Consider the following 22,178-nt stretch of genomic DNA (forward strand, 5'->3'; position numbering starts at 1 on the left):
TATATTAACAAACAAATACACTTAAAACAATAATGTGTAGCTGCTTGGATGGAAAGCGTTCATATTTTACAAAACAATCAAAGTTCTCGGAAAATTCAACGTTTGCCTACAGTGAATAACCACAAGAGGGACTTGTTGAGCTTTTACAAATGAACCAGCTGGCATTTCAATATGACGTGTCTCCACTGGTTTGACATTAAAAGAGATATTTTTCCTTATGCGACGCTTAGATAGATAGATAGATAGATAGATAGATAGATAGATAGATAGATAGATAGATAGATAGATAGATAGATAGATATCAAAACCTACAGATGCCATGATATAAAATGTAACAAATGTTTTACAAGTTTGTAAAATAAAAGATGCAGCTGTTGTATAACTCAACCAAACCATTTTAAAAACTCCATATTGATTCAGTTTTTTGCTGATTGTTTATCTGCATGTAAATTGATCATTGGCCATCCACACTATTGAGTTCTTGTCTTTATGAATGCTGAGACGCTCCTCACAGAGAGATCCAGTGAAAGCGGGAAGCTCAAGGAGGAGATGCTGCTGAAGAGCAAAACCTTGGAGGGCGTAATCAGAAAAGAAAACAGCCTACAAAGAACAAAGAGATAAAGGCGCTGAGAGAGTGAACGGAATACAGCTGACATCCAGCGAAACTGATTTCAGAGGCTTTCAAGTGGCCCTGCTATCATTGGGCCGTTGCACTGCCTGTAACAATTAAATTAGCGCTGTGTTCAGGCCTGGTCTGGAGACTTGGGTCAAAGGGAGTGTCGTTTCGTGGTACCCACACCTACCCTTCCAACCCCATGGCCCTCGGAGGGCACTTTCCCAGCGCTTTCAGCACAGCCAACCCTGAGAGAGTTCACCAACATCCCAACTAACTTTTCACTGCTGGGTCAAAGGTCTGAGGAGCAGGGCAGCAGGGTGTGGCGGGGGGTCGGGGGCACACAAGACAACTAGTCCGGGCCCAAACATTTATTCAGAGAAGGTGGGGACATTTCCCCCCCCTGGATAACTTTGATTAAGCCACTTTATCCCATGCCCAGTGGGGGGTCTGTCGTGAGCCTATGGATATATGAAGCATGTGGCATACAAGTGAAGGGGATGGGAGGTGCGGGGGGTCTGCTGGTCAGTCAAAATCCCCAAAAGGGCAGCTGGGACACTATGGGAAAGCCTCGAACTTCGTCCAGCGTTGTGATAATCAATAACATGTTCCCATACAGACGTCTCACGGCTCATCAGCTCAATAAATGTCACTCACGGTCCCACGCTCAGCTCAATCGTGCAAACTTACTCAGCAGTCGTGAAGTGACAGGCCAACACTGAATGAATGTCAGTTTGTCAAATTTGTTTGAATCTTGACCGAAGCGTTTTGGGAAGTTTGATTTGTAAAAAGACATCAGCTGTGTTTTGAAAGGAATGCAACAACAGCATGTTTAATGCAACATAGGACCATTGGAAAAACTCAAAAAAACATACTTATACACACATTTTTACATTCAACTTTTATTGCGGTTCATACAAATTATGATCAGAGGGGTAGATTATCAATAAATAAAGGCTTATTTTTGTACAGGTCCTTGCAAAATAATATGTTATGACTACAAAACATTACCCTAGTGCATGATTTGTGAATGAATACATTTTGATATTTACGTCATATAATGAGTAAACTTGCTTGGTAGCACACCTGGTATGGTGTTGCACTTGAGATGGATGAACATTTTGTTAGATGATGTTTTATTAACAAAGTTTGGGAGAAGTGTGTTCGGCTAATCAACCAATTCAACGCAGGTAGAGCACATTCATATGATCAACTTCATTAGCACAAAAGTATAAAACTTCATTTAAACTGCATTCATATTTGCATATTTTGCTTCTACATAGTACATGAAAAACAATAAGTGTATGGTACCTGAAGGACCTGTTGCTTATTTTGGCTAGATTCTCAAGTGCACATCTGTTGGGCAATTTATTGTGTCATGAAGCCACGGGAAAGAATTGTGAACGGCAGTGACGTGACATGACAAGCGTACAGACGAGACTGTCCTCCTCTTAAAAACGACCACATAGGTCGTTTGTGCAAGCAGCATATTACGACCTATTATTACGTTTTAAAATCAAGCGCCCTCTAGCGGCCGTATTACGACAGTCTCGTTTGTCGGGTGTGTCGTCATCAAATGACCTTTGACTGTCGTTACCATCGTTACCACCCAAAAAAAGGAGGCGTGACCCAACATCTTACCATGCGTTGTTGTCCAGGTTTGTAAACAATTTTATTTTATGGTTTATTTTTTAAGGTACTGTTCTGATTGTCTGCAATTAATGTCAAAGTAAGTGCAGTTTGACGTTTTCTTTACAAATATGTTGTGAATGCCAGTGAACGAATGTGTGGCAATCGCAACGAATCTGAAATGACCAGTGACCACAACACTTACCATATTTTTTTTTTACCATGATAACTGTTTTACTGTGGTATTTGTAGTTAAAAATCATTAACCACAATGCCATGCCTTTAATACCTTTTTGTAATGTAATTGTGATTCAGTGTTTTTTTTTTTTTTTTCAGTTTTGCAGTTTCTTCATATCACATACATCTCCAGCTCCTACAACAACATTCAGTGTCCAGCAGCTCTTTATGATGCTCTCTCTCTCTCTCTCTCTCTCTCTCTCTCTCTCACTCACTCTCTCTCTCTCTCTCTCTCTCTCTCATTTTCGTTTCCTATTTTTCTGAACTGTAATTCATAAATAAGTCACACATATTTTTCTTTCTTTCTCTTGTTCATCATGGCATATTTTCACAGCTCAGAATCAGATTTTGATCAGTTCTTGTATTAACAGGGAACTTGTACTCGAAGCTCAACTTGAAGAAGTTTCCAGTGAAGATGAAGTCCTTCAAAGGTTCGACACAGGTAATGTTGAAGATATGTAGTTATAACTGATTTACTTTAATTAATTTATCCTTACTTTATGTTAATAACCTTCCTTATAGTCCTTCCTTTCAAATATTTTGTTCACAGATCATTTCTAACACACTGTCTAAACATGTATGTATTAAAACAACAACAACAACTTGTTACTTTTTCTTTATTCCAGCTGAAAAGGAAGACCATGGGCCTGTCAAACCTTGTTTGTGGAGAGGGATGAATTTGACCATCTTGTGTGTTTACGGAGAAGACCAAAAGCTGCTAAGGCAGATATTTCCAGAGGTACGTCTGTGTTGATCTGAGCACCTCGACAGAACTTTACTGCAGTTACATTTTGCACCGAATTTTATGTTTTTTACTTTTTTAAATACCTCACGACCCCATCAGTACAAACCCTGTGCTATGTCAAAGTATTAATAATTCAAACAATTTCAGCAAATTCATATGATATTGTACAAGCGTACTCTCCAGCTTTTCCTCCTGCTGTCATTGACCATCGCCTCAGCTCTCATGCAGACTGTGTCAGGAAATGCTGTGTAACTTGTCATGTGACACAAAAGGGGCCGGTTGCGTAAACATAGCTATTATGTTAAGACTGTGACCAACTAGCAGTTAACCAAGAGATAATCATATTTCTTAGTAAAATTGGACCAATCTATGTTTTTGTAACTGACTTTAAACAATTATGACAAGTCTAGAGTAAATCAAATTATATGGCTAACTTTTTTAAAGATTAGTTTAAGCAGTTTATGCAACCGGCCCCAGGTCTTTAATTTATTTGACCAAATTAGATCATTTAAAGGTGTTTACAACAAGAACAATAACTATAATGACTATTTTAGCATCGCTACCAACAAATGATAAAGTTCTGTTTATTATTATACACGCTGCAGTTATGTTGTCTTTAACCACTAGCCCGTTGCTAGGGGGAAGTCGTGGCTTAGTGCTTAGAAAGTTTGACTCTTAACCATAAAGTTGTGGGTTTGAGTCTCGGCCCGGCAATACGACTTTTTTTGCGCTGCCCCCAACTGCTCACCGGGCACCGTAACATAAATGATCCCCACTGCTCCGTGTGTGTGTGTTCACTGCTGTGTGTGTGCACTTTGGATGGGTTAAATGCAGAACAAGAATTCTAAGTATGGGTCACCATACTTGGCTGTATGTCACGTCACTTTCATTTGTTGTCAATGTTTTAATTATTCATCATGTTATAAATTCAATTTTTTCCTGTCTTGCAGGATTTCTGACAGATTACTGAGTCCTTCTCCATCAGCTCTCCACAATAGCAGCCCTTCCAAAAGCATCCACATCACTCTCTCTTGTGTGGCACATCTGCTCTCAGTCGTTAGCATGTCTACTTGTATTATTTCTCCTCTAGTCAACACTCCCATCTCTACTGTGAACACTCCTGTCACTATCACCATCCCACCTACTGTATTCTATATGCCATATATATATATATATATATATATATATATATATATATATGTGTGTGTGTGTGTGTGTGTGTGTGTGACCTTTAAGGTCATTTAATGATAGAAATGCATTTTCCAGCTGAAAATGATTTATAAAATATAATTATTAATAACCGTTTTAGTTTGTCTTGCATATGTTCACAACAGAAGCGATCAGTGATTACAGGAGATTAAGAGGTAATCATGTGAAATATTAGTCTTAACAATATTTTTCTAATTAGTTAATCACTTTTAAATGAAAGAAAAGAATATGATTTCAGCTGGTGCCTTGCAACTCCTGGTTTGTAAAAATATTATTTGGCATTTTATAAACTTCTCTGCAAACAAATTGACAATTTTTATTTATTTATTCATTTTTTTTATTTTATATATATATTTTTATATTAGCCAATTTAGTTTTAAAGGGATTTTCTATTACATAATTCTGTCTGTACCTATTAGTTACTTTATCAATCAGTAATTTTTAAAAGTTGTTATATTTCACAATAATATATTATTTTTTTGTTTTTATTTCTTCATAGTGACAAACTAGAGAGAAAGAATGGTGTTATTTGCATTGTTTGTCTGAAAAGTTTGACATATCAATAAACACTGATATGGAAATTACTAAAAAAAAATTATCCCTGTGTTTTTTAAATTGTATTTATTTATTTATTTTTATTATTATTTTCCTTTTTTTCTGTAGTTTAACTGGTAGAGCTAAAAATTGCAAGATTGTAAATACATCTCCAAAAAACACACAAGTGATTAAATGTATACATTTAATACACTATAAATATATAAATATAATATTATTTTTTCATACAGTATATGCAAAAATGTTGAGCTTAAATATTGTACATTAATATTAGGGTAAAGAATGTGTATAATCGCAAATATGAGGCCCTTGTTTGAAAATAAATAACTGTAATCAACAAATCTATTGCTGAATCAGGTTTACCCCACAATGCAAATCCGTCATTTTAGTTTTATATTTAGTGGGTGAAAATAAATTCACCACAAGAACCCGGAAAAGCCTGTCATGAATGGCCGTATATGGACAAGTAAGGGTGTCGCTTCTGCTCAACTGGATTTTCATTGGCTTTGAAATCCACTTGGCACTCGAGGACTCGCTGTGACTGGACTTTCTTTTAGCCCAAATTAAAAAACGTTTAATGTTGCAAAGTAAATTTTGCTGTAATTATTACGTCAATAGTACCTTCAGTTAACAATGGTGCATTGCTATATTTTGTGAAATTACCTCTTTACCGAGATCCTAACCTTAAACCTGAACATAACTTAATTGAACTACAAAAAACAGCGCCATGACTTTCACTTTCCATCGATAGAATGGCTAAGGCTTATGGGCAATGTAGTTTAAAATGTTTAATAATGAAATTGTGAAAAATACTTCTTTTTTTAAACAAAGGGATATCTAAGCATGTTTATTGTGCAAAGTTATATGACATATGTGAGAGGCAGGCTGACATTTTTTATTTTACTAAGAGTACTTTTATAAACACATGTATAGCACTTTTCTATGAATGTTTGAAAGCTGTGCCAAACATTATTTAGTAAACATAGCATAATGAGTTGTCCTACCAATTTTCTTTTTGAAACTATAATCAGATTTTGATTTACAGCCATTTGGAATGTTAATTGTTTTGCTCTTCAAGGGGACTCTACTGGGCCCCTGGGGATGGAAGGGCAGGAAAAAAATGCACAGCTCTATTCTCATCATTGGCAACAAACTGTTGAGACACATTTTGTAGGTTGTCTTTTCAAAAGCATACCATTATGTAAGTTGGAAGTCATAGTTATCTTAGAATTAAGACACCAGAAAATCAACATAAGTGCCCATTTGGAAAGAGCTCAATTTATTTCATAAGATCAAGAGCAATAATACAGTGCTAATAGTAAACAAAGACAACAAATACATATTCTGACATTTCATCAGACAAGGCCAATGTGTCATTCAGTAAGACAATGTGTGACAGTGTGCAGTTTATGGTTCCATACAATTCATGCAATTTAAAGAATCATAATATAAAATACCTAATTCATAAATCTCTGTAAAGAATGTCTCATCTTTGTCCTGCTCAGGAGCTAGACATCAGTAATGTGCATGAACATCTTCATTATAATACAGAACAGGATTCATGTTGATCTTTCCTTGATTCATCACCTTCAGTTGTGCATGAAGTCCATGCAGTCTCTTCTAATGCAGCTCTTCATCTAACTGAATTTCATTAATATTACTAAATGTTCATGTCTTCATCAAAACAACCATGGTGATTATATGTGTTGTTTACAAAATTAAATGGTGTATCTACCAAAAAACCATCTCTAGTACAGAATATTCACCATACTTGATTATCCAACACCATACGCAATATTTTACTAGGATGCAGCATAAAGACAGATAAAGAAGCATATTAAGACAAATTATATTCAAGTGAAATAAAAATGGGTTACATTAAAACCATTTTATTTTAATCAGATGAAGAAACCCAGATGAAGGCATGGTGAAATGTCTTGAGCACCAAAGAATCACATCCAGTTTCCTTCTCATCATCAGAGCTCTCCTGGTTTTCTTCAAATCCATGTCTCTATCATGATCTTCTTCAATGTCATAAACAATTTGCAATTGTTATCCAGCACAACAATACAACTGATGAACAAGTCATGTGACCAATTCAAATCAAATCATTTTATTATCACAATACCATGAATGCAAGTATACAGGTGGTAAAATGCTTTTCTGCAAACTGCAGCATGACAAGTACTGAATATATTTGCAACACATATACAGTATCAAAAATATAAACCGTATACATAAGAGCTCAATACAGGTAGAAAATATAGTGCAATACTATACTATACAGAGAGAACAAAATGAAAACAATTAACAATCACTGTATACTGTAGATATACCTCTGCCCACTGCTCCGGGTGTGTGTTCACAGTGTGTGTGTGTTCACTGCTCTGTGTGTGTGCACTTCGGATGGGTTAAATGCAGAGCACAAATTCTGAGTATGGGTCACCATACTTGACTGTATGTCACGTCACTTTCACTTTCAGTACAGTATGAATTAGTGCAAACAGAATATCAGGTTGCAGAATAATAGTGAGTCAGAGTCCAGTCAGTGTAGCTGATAGAGTGCAGTGCACACAGTATGAGGCTGCTGGTGTGTGTATGTGTATGTGTGTGTGTGTGTGTGTGTGTGTGTGTGTGTGGTGTTACTGGTACGAGTTCAGTTCAGTCTGATTGCCTGTTGAAGGAACTTGTTTTGCAGTCTGCTGGTGCTGGTTCTGTGATAATGTCTGTCTGATGGTGATGTTGAGAGCAATCCATGGCTCGTGTGGCTGGAGTCTCTGACGGTCCTCAACAAAAGAAAAACCTTGCGTAGATGTCCTGGAGAGACAAAATCATTGTGTCAATTATATATTATTATTTAGAATTGTTGTAATGGACATACCATTGATTCCTGTTGAAGGTTGTTGGAGGTATGGGCTCTCAGTTGTGAAGTTTCTTTTATGGCCGTAACATCTGTGCAGTCACACAGCTGTTTGGGAATTCAGTCTTCACAGTTTCAGGCTGCAGCGCTGCATTTGGTGACCATTGACTCCTCCATCTCTGGCCTCAGACCCGCTTCTCTTTAGTCTGGAGTGAAGACAAATGTTCTCAGTACCAGCTTTCCTTCTACTGCAGTCTTTCTGTACAAGTAGAAAATAATAAAAACAGTCATAACAAATCAGTTATGTATTGAAAACTCATAGTACATATGAAGACTTCAGATGCAAAGGCATCTAAGTTCCACCTGAAGTTTTCTTCTAAAATTCTTCTTAGAAGAACATTTCATACAGAACTTAAAGGCTTTTGCATCTGAAGTCTTCATATACAACACATCTCGTTCTTCATTTCTCCATCAACTGACTTCATCCTCCTTCAAAAACTGTAAGTCCATAAGAAAAATAGTTTTGGTGAATACAGGTGCAGGTGTCAGTACTCACCATATTCAGTCATTTTCTGCCCAAATTCCAGAAATGATGCCCTGATGATTTGTTCATTCTAGGACTTATAAAAAGATGTATATGTGAAAAATGATAATTGCTGACTTGAATAGAGATCAACATCATATGCTGTACTAATGCATTGCTTGAATACAGACACATCAATGGGGATGAGCACCTTTTCACTCTTTTCTGTTTGGGCACAATAGAGCCATGTTCATTCCTCATCCCCAACAGGACTGATGTTCTTTGTGTTTTTGCTCTTCAGCTGTAAAACAAAAATATGTCTATTAACCCCATGTTTAATTACTATTGCTTATTACATATGAATTAAGACAGATATAATTAAGTAAATTCACCAAAAGATTCAGGTTAGAGGATTAAATGAATATTGATTACAATTTTCTACAAACCTTTCTTGGAGAGGGCTGATCATGACAGGAACTTGCTGAGCCACACTAGTAGACATTCAGTTGACAAACCTGAAAGAGGCCATCATGCAACCATCCGCTCTGTTTGTACCTTACAACAGAGCAAGAGAGAATGTGTGAGTGAGTGGAGAGAGTAAAGGACTAAGATGAAGACAAACAAGCAAAGAAAGGCAAAATCTTGCGTTTGAGTTTAACAAAATGAGAGGGAAGAAAGCTGTATCTTCAAGCTATATTATTCTCAATTATTTTCTACACTATAACATGCAGCAGGATTGTTGTAAGCAGTTTAAAGACCTCTTCATACCAAGGATGAGTCCATACTTAATGACACAGAGGAACAACATCAGTGGAATATATTTTCCAGCTGATGAACATTAAACAGCCAATCAAAATGCACATTTCAAAAGCTTGATCATTTAAAGTGGCAGACATCAACGTCGCTGCAGTGTGTATATTAATAAACATAACTTTATCATTGGTTGATGTTGGTGTGGATGCTAAAATAGTTTTTGTAGTTACTATTCTTGGTGTGAACAGCCTTAAATGATCTAATTTGGCCAAATTAACTGAAGATCTGATGTGTCACATGACAAGTTACACAGCATTTCCTGACTTGCTTTTAAACAGACGTGTTCAATTAAAATCAACATGGAAATAAAGGCAGACTGTGAGGTGCGGACAGATATCATGTACTGTTAGAACGGGTTAAGACGGTGCTAATAAAGAATACAGTGGACTCAATATAAACTTTAGGATATAACGCTCTGACTACTTAAAATGGACACAGTCTGCATGAGAGCTGAGGCGATGGTCAATGACAGCAGGAGGAAAAGCTGGAGAGTACGCTTGTACAATATCATATGAATTTGCTGAAATTGTTTGAATTATTAATACTTTGACATAGCACAGGGTTTGTACTGATGGGGTCGTGAGGTATTTAAAAAAGTAAAAAACATAAAATTCGGTGCAAAATGTAACTGCAGTAAAGTTCTGTCGAGGTGCTCAGATCAACACAGACGTACCTCTGGAAATATCTGCCTTAGCAGCTTTTGGTCTTCTCCGTAAACACACAAGATGGTCAAATTCATCCCTCTCCACAAACAAGGTTTGACAGGCCCATGGTCTTCCTTTTCAGCTGGAATAAAGAAAAAGTAACAAGTTGTTGTTGTTGTTTTAATACATACATGTTTAGACAGTGTGTTAGAAATGATCTGTGAACAAAATATTTGAAAGGAAGGACTATAAGGAAGGTTATTAACATAAAGTAAGGATAAATTAATTAAAGTAAATCAGTTATAACTACATATCTTCAACATTACCTGTGTCGAACCTTTGAAGGACTTCATCTTCACTGGAAACTTCTTCAAGTTGAGCTTCGAGTACAAGTTCCCTGTTAATACAAGAACTGATCAAAATCTGATTCTGAGCTGTGAAAATATGCCATGATGAACAAGAGAAAGAAAGAAAAATATGTGTGACTTATTTATGAATTACAGTTCAGAAAAATAGGAAAGGAAAATGAGAGAGAGAGAGAGAGAGAGAGAGAGAGAGAGAGAGAGAGAGTGAGAGAGAAAGAGAGAGAGAGAGAGAGAGAGAGAGAGCATCATAAAGAGCTGCTGGACACTGAATGTTGTTGTAGGAGCTGGAGATGTATGTGATATGAAGAAACTGCAAAACTGAAAAAAAAAAAAACACTGAATCACAATTACATTACAAAAAGGTATTAAAGGCATGGCAAATGTGTTACTTAACTAAAGAGTACACAATAAGCACAGTTACTGTGGTGAAAAGCATGGTAACGTGTTTATACTACAAATACCAAAGTAAAACTACAGTTATGACGGGAGATACATTGAGTTGTGGTTACTGAGGTTTTATAACACGTGACATGGTTCAGCGACATGTTACTATGGTAAAAACATGGTAAATGCGCGACTTTTACATGACCTCTTTCCACCACAGGCGAATTTCAAACGAATATCACAATGAAAACTAACTTTATAAAGCTGCAGATTTCGATTAAATGATTTGAACGTCAAACTGGTTTAATAGGACATACAGTGTCCAGTATCGATTTGAAAATAAAAACTCATATTATTCATAAACGATCGACTACTTTATGAGACGGGAGAAAACCTTACCTGTACATGTCTCGAAGTCATCTAAAATCCATATCATCAAAATCCACGAACATCTGGGAGAGTTTAAATCAAACAATTCAAAACGCAAATAGCGAACATGTTAAAATAAACCCACAATGCATTTAGGCGAAAGTTCATTTATCATACCTCCTGTTGCCAATAGGGGCGCTAATTTAGAGAACGCTCGTGTGGGACGTATTTATGGATAGTGACAAACGACCCATACGGTCGTATGAGTTGGAGGACTTGTTGGTACAGACTGCATTCATATGACACACAGTGATACATATATTCATATATAGAATGGTATATCATTTTTAGTTTCTGCAAAGTAATTACCTTGATTTTTCAAAGTTAAGACTGTTGGAGTTAATTGGTAAATGTTACCAATACTTACTATTACTATTACTTCGGAATTGTTTTGACTAGGATTGACTAAATTGACTAGGAATTTCTGAGTGAAAGGTTTCTTTTTCTTTTCCAGTTTATGGTAGTATGCCATTTTAAATATACTAACCACCTTCTGAAGCACAAAAAAGATTGAGTCTGACTAATAATACCACCAGCACTACTGTGAAAGTGAAATGCATTTCAATTATTCACTGTCTTTGTGGCTGATAAAACAAAAACATGCATCTTGAGGAAGGAGAGCTACTGGGGATGTGTTGGTAGTATAGATAAATTGACTGGTAATCAGACCACTGGGCAGCTCATATGTTCCCACTTGGCCAATACTGCAGGATGACCAAAGCACTTAGATGAAATTGCCTCTGTAAATCTATAGCAGTTGCAGTGATTTTGTTCCATCAGTAGAGTTGGGATTCAGTGACACCTTTTTAAGCACACGCTTTGCTAAACACACTTCTGTTAACCATTGCTGTTACATAATGAAGTAAGACCCACCAAACACCAACAATCTAAAACTTGATTTATTTTTATTTTTATGAATTGCTTATTAATAAATGTTCACCTTTTGATTATTGCATGATTGTGTCTGATTTTTAAGCTAGCCATACTTTTTAAACACACAGAAGGTTGGGTTAAATATTTAACCCATTCGCTGGGTCAAAACAATCCAGTCGCTGGTTTTGTCCATACTTTACCCAGTGCAGTAAAGTTGAGGGAGGTACACAAAATAAATATTCCTAATAGTGTTGTGTGAAATATACTATATAAGAACATGTTTCAATTCACTCCTTTTCCAAATCTCATTCACGTTTGCATAAGATTAAATGTGCAAACTCGTAATCAATAACACTAAATTCTTTCTTGAACACGAAGTTCTATATTTGAAAAAGCATAAATGAGATTTAAAATTGACAAAATGGAACCTTCTATCTGCAACTGAAATGTAAGGGCTTTTGTAAATGTGATCTATTTTGTAAATGCATATTGCATGCATTTACACTCAAAAAAAAAATTATAATTCAGTCCCTCGTGCTGCTCCAAATCAAATTTTTGAATGAACTTTAAATGTCTGTTTTCATGGTGGTTTATGTTTTTGTTTTTCTGTCACTTGTGAAGTGTAACAGCTCTTTAGAGTCACTGTCAGGAACAGAGCAACTTGAACATTCTTCAAAACATCTTGTTTTTTGTTCTTCACAAGAATGAAAGGTTTTAAATGACATAATGGTGAATAAGCTTTATTTTCAGACTTTGAATTGTTCCTTTAACTTCCAGCAGTAACGACAGACAGGTTTTGCTTCCGTGAACAACATAAGCACAGACTGTGGTGCAATTTGCCTAATGGTAAGAGCAAGTGCACCTGAGGACTCCAGATAGTGCCATCTTCTCTATTGCTTTATTACTTTCTCTATGATTTAACAGCTGGCAAATGGTATTATGGCCTAATTAAGTCCTTTCAGTAGTTGCAGCCAGCTTGCTTAAATGAACTGTCCAGCGGCGTTCATTTCAAAATAAAAGCACTTCATTGACTGTTCCTTTGAAGTTTTATTTGCACTGCGATTTTTGATTTCTGTGAATGAACTATTAACTCTTGTGAACTGATAAGACAGCATTGAAATCATTTTGAAAAGCCAGTGTCTCTTGTTGTTGTGGCTTTGTTGAGAGTGGATGTGTGTACTTAAAGCACCGTGGCTCTGTGAAACCTACAACAAGGGTTGAATTTCCCAGTAGACTCTTTAACCTAAGTCACCGCTGCTTCACTTACTGTCTGTGTTGCCTGGCAACCAGCCAACCACAGTGAAAGAATTTGTATGCCTTTTTTTCCCCTTAGTGAAGGGGGCAACAAGAGAAAGTGTGAGAGAGACTATGAGACAGACCTATGTATACAGACCTCCTCCACAGTTTGCTAACTAAGCATGGGGTGCAGGAAGTTAACAAGAAGCGTCCGGAATGCTGGAAACAAGAAGAGTGTCAGAAATTAATCCAGTGCCACACTTTTTTTGTTGTTGTTGTTGTTGTTGCTGCAACACACTTCATGTCATTAGCTATAATGATGTCATCAAATATTTAACGCTCTAATATTTCGACATGTGTGCAATATCCCACATGGGGATTGTGCAAAATCGTCAAAATTTACAAGTAAAATAATATTTTCTCTGTGTGCTAAATTTGAATCTAACAGCCACTTCTTAAAGTTTGTGATATTTCACTGTTAAAATAATAAATAAAATATAATACATGTGATATATATAAAATATATATTCAAAAAATCTGAATAGTAATGTGTACTGTACATACTGACTGTAGGATTTCATTGGTGTAATAACTTTAAAAAGTAATATCAACATCTTAACTAGCTGCACGATTTGTGTCTGTAACACAAGTGATGCAGGACTGAAGTTTACTATTGAAGGTTGGCGTTTCTTTTTTTAAGGAGCAATAATACTAGGATTAGTAATGCAGTAAATGACAAAAAATATGAGAACAGCAAATTAGCAACTATATGAACTATTATACATCCAACCAGTGAAAACATCACTTAGTCTTTCAAATCTGATATAATAAAAAATGAAGCTAAAAAACCTACTGCGAATCCATTGAGGAACTGATGTTTCCTCTGAAATCACAGATGTCCTGGAGATGGTAGATATCCCGAGGCTGTTGTACGCATCGTTTTGTTCTTTAATATATCCAGTCCAGGCAGATACTCTATACTATTTATAGATTGCACTTACGTGAAGAAAATCTATAACGCAGTTGTGATGGAATAAAGCCAATGGCGAGTAATGAAAAATAAACTGTGATAATGACATCAGCACAAAAATATTGTTTTATTGGAAACAACACTAAGCCTTTTTAGACACACATTACTTAAATTTGACAACTTCAAGATAAAACACAAGCAAATACCAAATCTGAAATCTACAGCAATCTTCATAATTTCCAGCAACAAAAGATTTCATCATCATACAGAGTCGCATTAGGTGTGATTTGCAGTTAGAGTTTATTTCTGCAGGTTGTGGAGTATGTTGGCAGAATTTAGCATGAGTAAAAGTGAAAAATGTCAATAATGAAAGCTAACAAATTGTCCTTTATGGTTATATAGCCAGTCGTAATACATAAACTATTAAAGTTTCTTTAGCTCATTATCCTCTATAAGCATCTTCTCACAGATGGTCTAGGTGTACATTGATCCAGTCTATCTTGTTTAGATTATATAGTGCGCTTGAGATGCCTTCATCTGGGAAAGCTTATTTTGGAAATCTCCCTGGTCCATTGTTCCCCTCCTCCTCTTTTCCTCAGAGGACCAGTTTCATTGCCTACCCCGTGGATCTGGACTCCTCTCCCCCACCGCTCCTTTCAGCTTCTGGGTTAAACATTTATCTGTGAAAAGGGAAAGCACAGTGCCAAAACAAATCAATGTTTCCCACTGTCCTGATGTGCATGACATGACAATATCCTGCCCAGCTGGCCCACTGGGCAACTTGAGTTTTGTGGATTTTTCTCCCTGCTAGAGGTTTGTTGCATCTGAGTTTCAAATTTGTTGAGTACCACAATGCGAAGAAGCCTAGAAATCCAGAAAATAGAAAGCAACTCACTGGTGTAAAACTACTGGTTTCAAAATGTCTTTATGTTCGTGAATCATATTCCAATGTAATTCCAATATAAAAATCATCATAAATATGCCATTGAATAATGCCAGAAGAAACATACTGGGTTTCGCAAAGAACATTCAGTGTTACTTGCTATTTCTCCACTATAAAGAAACTTATGTGCAATGGAAAGATTTTTTTGGATGTTCATGAAACCAAGGATACCTATAAAGAACATTAATTTTTTTAAAGAGTGTACATCCAATAAATTATTATTATTACTATTATTATTTATTTTTTTACAGTTTATTAACTAGAATTTATACAATTACATTCTGCTATTTCATATCATATTCACTGTAAAAACAATTGGAGTATGATTAGAAAATGTAAATTAAAATCAATAATTAAATAAATTAAATTCTATTTACTTTCTACTTCAAAATTCCATGTTTATTTCAGTGTTAGTTTGGGTATTAAATGTTCTTCATGGAAACAAAGATACAAATAAAGAGACATTATTTTAAAGAGTGTACATTCTTTTTTTTCTATTTTATTATTATTATCAGGGTATTTATTTATTTGATTAGTTATGTATTTATGTCAGTTTATTACCTAGATTTTTTTTTACAATGGCATGTCCGCTGTTTCATATATTCACTGTAAAATTGATTTTTTTGGAGTATGATTTACAAGAAAATACTATTTCAGTCTTCCTACTACAAAATTCCTTGTGTAATTCAATGTTATTTAGCCTACTTGCTGTTCCTTTGTGATTCATTGTAAGATCTAGCAATTGCTTAGTGCAAACCTTTTTTAAGTGGTGTTTTCATACACATCTCATACACATTTCATACACGTGTGTCATCACACAAGTAATCTAGTGAACTTAACATTAGTGTAGAAGTTAAACAGCTTTTATTTTGTAGTAAAGACTTGTGTCTATATATAAACTGCATTTCAAAAATAACCCTACCCTACCTAACATTTGCTCGTGTGAAAAGTGTGTCAGGCTAGCACAGACTTTCTCTTTAAAATGCAATTCAAAGCACAACCCTTCCATTAAGCTATACGTAAAAGCCATCAATTAAATCTAAACGTCAGAGGGGTTCTGTTAATACTCGTATTAAACAAGCATTATTACTCTGGATAGCGGTTAACCCTCTCAAGTGGATTGGTGCTATTGAATGCTTGACTGTGAAAAGGCGGCGGCGGGAAAGACGCTTTTAGCGCCAAATGAGCAATGGATTGCACGCGGGCGAGACACCCCGCGGAACTGAAGAGGAGGTTAACTCGCTTACTTCACACAGACAGATGAAAGAATAAAATAGTTTCACTTTAAGAGGGAGGAGCAGTGCCCAGGAGGCGGGAGTTAGGCCATGATTTATTAGGAGAAAAGGGACGTCGAGGGGATCCTTCAGCTCGCGCTAGTCACGCTGACGGGATGAGCGCTCGAGCGGGAGTTAATGTTAGATGATTTTGATGGTTTTGAATATGTTACCTCAGCACTTTGCTTAGATTAGAAGGCTTATTCTTGTATATCGGGCGGTAGATGTAATAAATAATCTTTAACTATTTTTCTTTTAAGTATCTCACCGGAAACACCTGCTTAATCTAATCCATCATAGGAAAAAAAATAAAAAAATAAAAGTGTTTTCGCGCTTTCTGAGGTGAAACTGCGAGTGAACTAAAATATGTTTATATCTGATGTTATAAGAGAACGTTTCGTAGTGTTTTGGATTTGAAGTGAAACATATACACAATGTACACATTTTTTAAAACCTTTAGAGAAATAGTTTTGCATTTAGACTATCTACCACAAAACCAGTAACTGGTGGATGGTTTATTCACAAATATACAAGGGGGGAAACATGGGTTGAAAAAATAACAGTGAAGTGAAATGCCAGGTTTTTTTTTTCTTCACCCAAAAAATGCAGTAATGTTACTGAATGTAGCCTCAACGTTTTATAATTTATATATAGCCTATATATTTAGTAGGCTACTCAGAGATATTTATAAGTCTTCATTGAAATTACAAGTAAAATATTGTTTTTGTTAAACTATAACAGATAGACGATAACGTTAGTGAAATCTTTTTTTTTTTTTTGTAGGGTAGGCTATAGTTCTCTTTTAGTGGAAAAATGTGTTTAAACATGTACAGTATTGTTTAATAATAATAATAATAATAAGGCCTAATAATAGCCTAACAATAAATTGTTATTATTATTATTAGCCTATTTTTTTCTTTTCCTTCTTTCTGTCTTTCTTTCTTTCTTTTTTTTGAGGACATTTGGTTTGTTTTAAAATGATCAAGTGGTCATGCATTTTACGTAAGTGCCTGGTTACAGCGTTGTACTAGCTTTCCTCACCCTAGTAAAGGTGTCCAGAAAACAAACGTCATGCAGTGTGTGTTGACAGAATAAACAGAGTACGGATTGTGATCACTTTTGAGGAGAAAATGGGGCTGTTGTGTCTTTAAGAGGCTGCTGGTCCCTCTCTCGCAGCTGCTGGCTTGTGTGCAATAGAAGACAGTGGAGATTCATTACTTCTACAGCACAATGGACATTTATCACCCCATGGTGTTATTCAAATTCAGTACCAAGCGAAGATCATCCCCACTCCCTCTCGCCGTCCGTCGTGGCAACACCGGTATTGTTACGGGAGCTTGAGAAAAGCCTTCATAGGAACGTGATGGTCCGTGCCATTCCATAAGAACCGTCCCATCAAGGCATTACTGAGGGCGTGAGGGATCTTCGAGCGACCTAATGCATCCCTCCTTCTCGCATTTGACCATTTTCTCCGCTTGCGTTAGTGAGGATACAGCGCTCGCGCGCACAGGACAGAAGCTTCCGCGCATTTTCATCAGCACTGCGTTGAGAGAAGAGGCTTTGCTGTGACACATCACACCACGGGCAACTAAACTATCGAAATGGGTCGACTGGAAATGGTTTTTGGTAGTTTTTCGGGTTTTGCCGGCATCAGAAGATGATATTCCTTCGCCTGATGTCGAGAGGTGGAACTACAAGGATGTGCGCCCTTACAGGTGCAGAAATGGCGAAGAGCTGCTTCTGTAACAATCAGGACTTTGCGAAACTGCTCCTATAGCTCATTTTATTTGATTTCTCTCTTTTTTTCCAAAAGTGTTTATTTTTATGCGGTGAGCTGAGGTTTATCTTAGGTTTAGTCTATCCAGATTTAACAAGCGCACTGAACGCGCGTCAAACTTTTAACCCTCTTCTCAAAGGAAAAGCTTTCTAAAATATGTTAGGGTAATTTTTTTATTTATCTTTATTTTACTATGGAGTCGATTAAAATGAAAATTGTGGTTTATAAGTTAAAACCCGTTTAGGAATACGTGACTTATATATATTTTTTTTAAATACCGGTTGTAACTTTTTGTTTAAAAGTAAGAAAGCTGAAATCGAATTCGTTAATCCTGAGGTAAAATGTACGTGCCAGAACTATAAACTAACATAGGTTTGTCTGTTTATTTCATTACAGCAAACAAAGCGATGTACTTTAGTAAATAAAAAAGTAAAATGCGAAGTGCGCAAATGAGAAATGCGGAACGTAAGTGTTTAAACAGGTTATAAAAGAAAACCATCTTGTGTGAAAATCTACTAATAGGCCCAACAGCCACAGGGACACAATGTGAGATTTCAGTTGGTGTACACAGAGAATATATTTCCACGGAGTTGAAAAATAAGCTGATCAAAGGGTCCCAGAGACTGATTGTCCAAACGCAATTCTTGTAAAATATAATTTAAATCCAAGAATTGTGCCTGGACATCTGTTGCTGGAGATTCATCGTCTTCGTACTGGAGGAGAGATAGGCCCTGCTTTCGGTAGCTACACTAAATAGGCTATTCATTTTTAGTAAAGTTTCGCTAAAGGTAAGAAGAACATTATATGATACAGAGACGATTATTTTTATCAGTTATTCACATTTTCTTTTCAATAACGTTCCCTAGATAAACGCACTGAAATAAAATAATTATCCTAACATTTTTGTTTGATACATTTGCATCCTTGAACATATTCGTCTGGGAAACTGAATATATAGTCTATTTTCTCTGAAAACAATTGTGTGTAGTCTATGTAGAACTGAAGCGGTTATTTGAATGTTGTTTACTAAAGTTATCTTCAACAATTTCCCAAACGAAATTCGTTAAGTGTAAGACTTTTCCTAATGTTTTGTTCATAACAGTATTTGTGCTTGTCTCATTGTGTCTGGTAGATGAATAAAAAGTCACGCTGATTATAAAAGCATGGTGGGAAAATGCTTTGAGCATGCCTGAGTTTCTCATTCACTGAGACTGCCATCTTTTGCCCAAAGCTGCATGGTGAAGGACTTTTCAATGGAACGGCGTGAAGTAAAACGCCATTTACTCAAATCATTTCTGTCTCATTTATTAAGCTACTTGTATCACTGCATAGATTGTTTTTGGTTACTGCTTTTCTTTCACAGTTTCGCATTTTACTGTCTGTATGTGTGTATGTGTTTCAACGCACACTGCAGGCATGTATATTACAGACACAGGGACAGGGAAAAAAAAGTGTGTGTGTGTGTGTGTGTGTGCGCGCGCGCTGGCATCTGTCTGACTCTCGAGGACAAACACTAAAAAATAATTTAAGGTGATTCTGAATTTTCTTCAATCATCAAGCCAAATGCAGTTTAATAGCAGGGCAGCTGTCGCTAAATAGTTATTTTGCCTTGATTTGATATTCAATTTCAGACAGTCGATTGATTGTATTGGTAATTATACGTTTCACTTGCTAAATCAATAAACTGCTAATTACACTACAAAGTAGTTTCAGTGAGGTTTTTGACAACGGAAAACACAACACCAAAACGGATGGAATTTTGTTTGAGTTTTGGAAGCATCGACCTGAGTTCGAATGACACCTTTGCACGTGCACCACGTGTGGTTCAGAAATTAAAGGGAATAATGAAAATAATAAAGTAGAAACGCGTGCTCTACCACTTATTTCAATGCACTCCCTCGTTTGACCATTAAGTTGATCTTTTGTGCATTGTAATAAAAGGTAAACACAGGGCCTGCTGTGGGCCCCTCAACATCTTTGCATTATAAGCAATCGTTTGATAATAAAACAGTAGCCTATATTAAAAGTAGCAATCTAATCACATTGTGGATCGTTGGAGGAACACAAGCCAGACATAAATAAAGTTTTGCTAGGCTACAGACCTACTTAAACCTAATGAGTAAGTCGAACCAAAGGATTCGTGCAGGCCTATCTTAAATTGACCAGAGCTTGACCGTTTAGATTATTTTACGAAAACTTTAATCACAAAAGTTATTCAATTACACAATCTCCATAAACAATCATATCAAAGTAGCGTATTCACTCCCGGGCTTCAAAATACTGTAGATTGCAATTTGACAGTAGGCTATTTAACCTCTAAACGAAATTCAAACGAATGTGTGTTTGCAAGATGTCCAAAAAGAAATGTAGATTATATTTTTCTCTGTCACTGTTATGTTGATAAGCTTGTAAATGCTATTACCTTGCCTGTCGATGGCGCACTTCTAACGGTTATCGACGTCGAGCCGTTGACTAAACTAGTTCCGGTGGAAGCACGGGTTTCCAAAATACATAGCGAATACTAAAAGAACATTAGGCTTTTACTAATACAGTCGTATCCTGGCGGACAGGTGGATTCAAACGAGAGGAAGCAAAAATTCAGAAAGCTATGTTTACTTTTTTTGAAGCTTAAGCCTACGCTAGGTTTCAGGCCTGAACTTGAACTTGGCCTCAACACAAAAAAAATATATATATATTTATTTGGTATTAAACGAGAAAACATTATCAAATTATAGACTGAATGAAAAAAATATATACATTTTTAATGTGTTTGAAAATAATAAAATAAAATAAAATAAAATAAGATTTTTAAGATTTAAGAAAGTGTACAGATTAACAATATTTTAATTAGGCCTATTCCTTAATTCGTACGGCAAAATTACAATGTAGGCTAAGTGTTATTTAGATTTTCACGTGTCCGATAGAAATATATTTTTATTGATACGATATGTTTATTGCTACGATATTAAACACCTGAACGATACACACTTTGTTGTGTTTGTTCTCATATATATATATATATATATATATATATATATATATATATATATATATATATATATATATATATATATATATAAATTAATAAAGTTAATAAAAAAAAGATACAAAATAGTTAAAATTACATAAAGCCTCATAATTGTCTAGCTTAGTCTGAGAATTAATTAATAGCTGTATTGTATAGGAATAACTCGTAATAACAGAATGATAAAACGAGTAGTATTCATTCTATCATGAGAAAAAAAGACGAGTGAAATTTAAATATCTTTATAAACCTTGGGGTACGTACTATTAATAAAACTAAGCATAAGTGGTTAAATTTGTGTTCAATCTCTTGCATCGTTATAATGTTGGGCAAGTTTCATAAAATATTTAGAATAATTGTACGCTTAAACCACAAAACCCTTTTTTTTTTTACAACAATATTTAATAACATTTTATCCGTTTATGCTAAAAAATTATCCCAGAATAGCTATATATATATATATATATATATATATATATATATATATATATATATATAGTCTAATCCTATTTATAAAACGCTTTGAAAATTTGGCGAAAATCAAGAGTGCGGATTACCTAAATAAGCCTAGTTTATATCTTAGTAGGAAGTGTCTTTAATAAAAGAGAAATTGACTCATGGCCTCCCAACAGCTCACACTCCTGGAGAAGCATGAGAACACACACACACACACACACACACACACAAATACTGACATCACGCATTTCTTCTTCGACAGCATTAGCATCTGTATCAGTGTTACTATTATCACACGGGTTTCCGTGGCAAATCGAGTCTTCAGCCAGGAGAGATTTGTGCTCGACCTCCCGCCGTCATCCTATAGTTTATTCTAATGAAGATGCTATAGGTGAACCCTACAAGGAAGTATACGCAAATCAATCTACAACATAAAAATAATACATAATCTTTCTAGAGAACTGCCTTTTTTTCTCAGCATGATATGATGACGCTAAATGTCTCGTCTCAAAATTACAAAATAATATTTAGAGGTACATTTAGGACTATTTTGGGGTATAGCTATTTGCAATCTATGAGAAGGAAATAGAAAAAAAAAACCTGTCCTCAAATAAATAC

At 35.6% G+C, this 22,178-nt stretch overlaps 2 long non-coding RNA genes across 7 annotated transcripts; one reads left to right on the forward strand and one right to left on the reverse strand.

The window, feature by feature from the left end:
- Positions 1–2,044: 2,044 nt before the first annotated feature.
- LOC127966895 (uncharacterized) lies at positions 2,045–5,028 on the forward strand. Its single transcript, XR_008155734.1, has 4 exons — positions 2,045–2,271; positions 2,579–2,921; positions 3,106–3,218; positions 4,175–5,028. It is a non-coding gene; the product is annotated as an uncharacterized LOC127966895 (long non-coding RNA).
- Positions 5,029–7,303: 2,275 nt separating this feature from the next.
- LOC127966894 (uncharacterized) lies at positions 7,304–11,169 on the reverse strand. 6 transcript variants are annotated; one of them, XR_008155729.1, is made up of 9 exons: positions 11,124–11,169; positions 10,977–11,029; positions 10,155–10,511; positions 9,858–9,970; positions 8,818–8,926; positions 8,583–8,672; positions 8,405–8,468; positions 7,870–8,107; positions 7,304–7,805 (listed from the first exon to the last, which is right to left on the reverse strand). It is a non-coding gene; the product is annotated as an uncharacterized LOC127966894 (long non-coding RNA). The 6 variants fall into 6 exon arrangements; XR_008155733.1 differs by having other exon boundaries at positions 10,155–10,225; positions 11,124–11,163; XR_008155732.1 differs by having other exon boundaries at positions 10,155–10,225; positions 10,983–11,029; positions 11,124–11,144.
- Between the last annotated feature and the right edge of the window lie 11,009 nt (positions 11,170–22,178).

Source organism: Carassius gibelio, chromosome B10 (assembly GCF_023724105.1).
Source record: "Carassius gibelio isolate Cgi1373 ecotype wild population from Czech Republic chromosome B10, carGib1.2-hapl.c, whole genome shotgun sequence".
NCBI classification, from domain to species: domain Eukaryota; kingdom Metazoa; phylum Chordata; class Actinopteri; order Cypriniformes; family Cyprinidae; genus Carassius; species Carassius gibelio.